This window comes from Passer montanus, unplaced genomic scaffold, assembly GCF_014805655.1.
Source record: "Passer montanus isolate IOZ18808 unplaced genomic scaffold, ASM1480565v1 scaffold40, whole genome shotgun sequence".
Lineage (NCBI taxonomy): Eukaryota > Metazoa > Chordata > Aves > Passeriformes > Passeridae > Passer > Passer montanus.
The window spans coordinates 6,012,789-6,018,787 of NW_024368819.1; positions in this window are offsets into that span (position 1 = coordinate 6,012,789).

Genomic DNA, 5,999 nt, shown 5'->3' on the forward strand with positions numbered 1-5,999 from the left:
TGCGTGCGTCTTCTTTATTTTGGGGGCTTTTATTTTTTGACCATTCCTGGGTGATTTCCAGCTCACCCAGTTTGTGTCAGTAGCACCGTGAGTAGCCCAGCTGCTGAGACAAGCTCAAGAACAGCAATTTAGAACTGAGGAAATGGAGACTTGCAGAAGACCTAAACTGAAAATTTCTTTGAACTGTAATGCATGGGTTTGTTTATTTGTTGTTTGAAATGCAAGAATGTGTTTAGAGTTGATTTTGTTTGTCTATCTGTCAATGCAAGAATGTGTTTAGAGTTGATTTTGTTTGTCTGTTTATCTGTTTCTGTGCTTTGTAATTACTGTTGTACTACATCTGTACTTAAGGTGTTTCACTGTATTGTATAAGCACATGTATGGATGCTACATCACTAAGCAAGGGGAGAAAATCTGTCCCGCCTGGCTTTTGGAGAAGAAAACTAATCGGTAAGGCTCTGTGGCCTGACACCTGGACCAGACATATTGAGGTCACTTACATGATTTGAAATGGGCTTTCTTTCATTTTATTGTGATCCAGTAACTATTTGTGTTAAATCATTTAGCAGCTGACCAGCTCTGAAGAAGTAGAAGATCAGAACCCTGGTGTCAGGAATTGGACTCGCTTCATGTGATACAGACACATGCATGCCTACCCTGAATGGTCCTTGAGCTATTGAGTGTGATGGTTCTCATTTGTATAGCTTGTTAAAGACTAAAGTATTAAATGTGTTTCCTTGGATAAATATAACATTTTTATTTGTAAATTGTTTAAAAAAATAAACATATGGAGGTGAACAAGGCTTTCTTCTTGGTTTTCTTTTTTTCCTTAACTCAGTAAAAGTGGTTTTCTTTCAATTAGTTTCTGACTCCTGTAGTAGTTGATGAAATTGAGAAACTGTAGGGGATGAAGATACTCAACAGTTAGCCTGCTCAATAAAAACCAGTTAATTCCCAGCTGAAGTCAATGGAAGAACTACTGTCAACATCATCAGTGGAAGTCTCTTTGAAGTCCTGAACTCTGTGCAAAACCAGAGGTGGGGCATCAGGGAGGGACCCCAGAAGAGCTTGAATTTCTGTAATCACTACATGCACATGGACCTCTGGAGAAGGCAAAATCACCATTTCTCTTTGTTTGCCGTGACTGTGTGTGAAGAAGGTATGAAATGTTTCTCAGAGTCTTACGGTGTTTTCATACCAGAAATGTAAGAACTGTCTAAGCTGAATTTGGAAATCTAGTATAAATTGTCAAGTCAACAGTAAAAAAGGTAATTAAGAAGGGAAGAGAGTTTTGAGAAAATCTCTTTGAGCTGGTTTTATGATGTTAAGCAGTTACTGCATTGAATATAGGAAGTCTTTGTTAGTATTGTTGCCCTACTTTTATCAGATAGCTGATTGACTGTCAAAACCAAAGCAAGCAAGGTTTGACATGCTTTGATAGTTTAAAATGCAGTTGGGCAATGAGTAGAGATTGCTTAAATCCTGATTTATAAAAAACTCCTTTGTAGTTTCTTCTTGGTTTTCTCCTGTATTTTTTATCATATACTTGAGTTTGTTTGCATGTGACAGATAAATTTTTCCCCATGTTTTCTTTTCAATTTTTTCAGTAAAATACTTGGTCTCTTATAAATCCACAGAGGAGGAGGGGAATTGATTTTCTTACCTGCCTTGTATTGAGAGATACAAGCGCAGGGAAGGGAAATACTAAAGGGAAGGCTGAATTTTTCTAGGGTTCTGCACTTTAGATAGTGCTGTTTTGAAGTACACACATGCTTTCTGGTTAGTTTCCTTCTGCAAATTGGTTTTCATGAAGGTTTCAGTGCATACAGTGGCAAAAAATAATCTGGACAGTCTTCTTCAGACAACCTTATTCAATGCTGTGTTATCTGTGTGGAACTTAATTTTAAAAGTAAACTTTATTTTTGGGGAAAGGACAGTATAATTCTGTTATCCTTGTTCTGTGCTCTGCAGTTGCTTCTACAAGTAATGGTAGTGGTCAGTGCTGAACATGAATGTTGAGGAGCTAGCCAAGGGCAAGCAAGAACTTTGCAAAGGAGAAACTGGAAGTTGTCACCCCATATATGTCTAAAGCTTTCCAGAATCTGAACTTTCCTGTGGTCTAAATTAAATGTTACTTCTCTTCATGCCCTTTAGTCTATCCGTGAGAGGAGGTAGGGCTCTTTACTCCCGGAAGGAAGATTAACTCGGTCTCTTTTGGGGAAGAAGTAATCCTTGAATGTCTGGAATGGACAAGAACGTAATGGGTGGTGTAGGTGATGACATCTAGGCAGATGGGCAGACAAGAGGCATTGAGAGTGTAATTTCATGAAATGGCATGTATTTTTATTTATGTATTTTTTTTCTTTTTTTTTTTTCCCGTTGTTTTTTTTTTTTTTCCCTGTGGTTTCCAGAGGCTTGCAGTAAATGATTTATCCACTGTACTCGTTCCCTGTGCTGGCAGAGCTGTAGCATAGTGCACTGACTGGGAAGCCTAATTTCTAGGCTGGCCTTCGACTCTTCCAGATCCTCAGGAGGAGAGGTGAGTTAATGGGGATTTACTTGTCTGTTTGAATGGTGCAATACATTACCTCTCCTTCCTGACATGCTTCTCCAAAAACTGCATAAAGCATAAGAAGTTACCTTTTTCCTGGTTTTCAGAAAGCTTCTGATACGAAGGAATCAAATATAGTTGGAATGTTTCTATCTTTACACTACTTCAAACCAGGCACAAATACCTCGTATATTTAAAGAACAGTGGACTAACTCTTAAATAATTTGATGCTGTAACCGTTAGTTTGACATGGTGAAGGCTGGTCCTTTCTCCTGGATTAAGTTTCTTGGAACACCAAGCTTGATTAAGAAGCAGTGGGAGAAGAGACATAGAAAAGCTGCAGTCATCCTATCAGTTTGTTTTAAGGCCAGGTGGATTTTTAATTCTTCTGCCAGTCTCTTTGAATGTACGTTTGGAAAGGAGAAGAAACCTTCAAATGTTTTAGGCAAAACACAGCAATTTTTCTTGGGGTCGTCTATTGGGTAGGTAAACCTTGCTTCTAGCTTGCTGGAATCTTGTCTTTGACTAAGTTTTAACTAAGCAGTAGATAGGCTTTTGGGGGGATTTTTTTTTGGTTTAGAATTTTAAATAGCATGTGAGCAAGGAAGAAATGTAGCAACCATAATTCTGTTAGTAAATTTTTTCCAAATGTATTTGTGTTCTAGTGGTAAAAAGTATAAGTAGTAGATTAAGATGTAAGGTCTCTGCTGTTCAGCAGTATCATCATGCTGTTTCTGGAATCATCATCCCTGGAATTGTTCAACAGACACGTGGATGTGACACTTGGGGACATGTGTCAGTGGTGAACTCAATGGTGCTGGGTTAATGGTTGGACTCAGTGATCTTAGAAGTCTTTTCCAATCTTTGTGGTTTCATGATTCCTTAATTTTTGCCAAGGGTGGAAATAAATGCCTAATTCTTACCTAAGAGAAGCTTCACAAAGAAATTAAATTTTGTCATGGAAACGTAGGAAATGTGGGCAAAGGTGAATTATTTTTTTATCCTGGTAAACTCCAAACAGTTTTTAGAAATACCTATAAAAGTAAGTGATGATAGCAGAAGATTTTTTAAAAAAAACCCACAACCATCCACCAAACCAGTGCATCCCAAAGCATGACAAAACTATATTTCTTTAGAACAGAGTGCAAGAGAAGTCACCTGAGACAGGTTTTGATGTGGCACCTGATGTAATACTGTGCTGGTTTATTATTCTCTCAGAGCATTACAAGAGGTTAAAGGGAGCAAAATCATTCTCTGAGGCAGACCTCAGTCCTTTTGTGCCTGATGAACAGTATGTGCAAACAGCCTACGTGCCAGTAGTGTGGGAGTACAAAGCAGCCATAAAATTTATTTGACTTGACTCCTCTGCTTGTGTCTGGCATGAAGAAGAAGAGGGAGAAGCAAGTTCTGGTTGCTAGACTATCCTTTCTGTCAGCTGTTTCCAGACAATATGGACGTATTCATGTTTGTAACCAACTTGAGCAGAATAACACATCTGCAGACTGTTACATTCTGCCTTAGAGCAGAAATCCAAGGCTCCACAGTTAGAATTAGTTTCTGGATTTTGTTTTCTCATCCCACCTCCACCTCTTCTTGGGCTGTCATCTTGCTTGATGAGAAGGCTGATGACCGTATGTTAGCAGTTCTAGGCTCTGGTAAAATGAGTCAAGCTGCTGCTACAATTCCCATGAAGCTGTCCATCAATGTGGATGCAGAGAGCAGAGCCATTAGAATTGGTTGGACAGGTGGTGGAGAATAGCTGAACACCTGTGGGAAATAAAACCTGAATCAGAGCTGCTTCAAGGCAAGCATTATTCCCTTTTCCAGCAGCCTGACTGAAGAATCTTCATTTTACAGACAGTAGAGTATACAAGGTAATGTTTTAAATTCTTAATCAAATACCATTTTTGTTCAAGAAGCTGCTTTTGTGGGGGAGTTTCAGCCAGCACCTAAGAAACACTGAAATATTATGAGCCATTTGTGTTACCACCCTGTTTAATTTGCTTACAAACTTTAGATGGATGTGGAAACAAAATAACGCTTTAGAAGCCATGGTAGCTGTGATGCATGAAAAGCCCTGTAATAGCTATCTGGTAAAGAAATTATAGGCATGGTCTTCATATCAGATCTCACATTAAGCTGTATTCATATCCTGTCAGAGATTAAAAAAACAACAGGAATTAAATGTAAGTACCAAAAATTAGATGAGAGGAGTCTTGTAGCTAGGCACCTGCAAGATGGGTATATCATGCTTGATTAGTGGGGGAAAAAAAAAGTCAATTAGCAAAGGAATATCTGTCAGTGCATTTTCTCTTAAGAACTGAAGGCTAAAATGCAATTAAACCCATTTAATATGTTGTTTTCCAGGTACTGTTTAAACTTCATGTCCTCTGCAAGTTAGTTTCACACGTTATATTGCTTTACCAAGGTGAGGGAATGGTTCAAAACCAGTGTATCCCTGTCGTGTCCAAGCCAGGGTTACAAAGGTAATTCACACTTCTATGGTATGTATTCAGTGGAATGAAGTCATGCAATGGATTCAGTTTGGCTGTGTGAAAAAAACATCCCATATTTGCATTGCTAGAGTCCTTCATCGTTCACTTTTGATCTGTCTGGCATTTGATACAAGATACAGGCATGACAACCTGTCTCAAGCTGCTACAAGGTCTACAGAAGAGAGATCATCCAAGATAGTGAGTGTAATTACTTCTCCAAGAGTTGAATTTGTGCGTCAGAATACAAGAAAGGCTTAAAGTTTGAAGGTTTATTTCAGGTTTGTAAGATAAAACCTAATGCTTTATATGTTTAACATCCTAGACTAGAGCATCAAATACATGGCTTTTAGTTATCCTACTTCTTACAAATCCCTTCTCCCAGTGAACTGTCTACCTTCACAGTGTGTTCATTGATAGCTGTTTTCATTTTGTATTCCCTGAAGGTGGGGTAAGTGAGGTTCTTGTTAATAATACATCCCTTGGGGTGGATTAGAGTGAAATGACGCTAAATTACCAGTGTTTATAAACACATATATATATATATTTATATATATATGCCAGGTTTTTTTCAGAGAATCCCTTCTCCCAGTGAACTGTCTACCTTCACAGTGTGTTCATTGATAGCTGTTTTCATTTTGTATTCCCTGAAGGTGGGGTAAGTGAGGTTCTTGTTAATAATACATCCCTTGGGGTGGATTAGAGTGAAATGACACTAAATTACCAGTGTTTATAAACATTTATATATTTTTTCAGGTTTTTTTCAGAATAATTTGGTTGCAAAGGATGGGAGGTATGTAGGTTTGATTACTATCTGTAGAAATATAACAATACAGACACATAAAAATAACATGTAAGAAAATGTAAAAAGAAAAGAAAAAAGAGGACAGGTGAAAGCCTCAGAAAATAGTTTGAGGGCACTTTGGGGGTCTCTGTGGTTTATGACACCTTCTAAG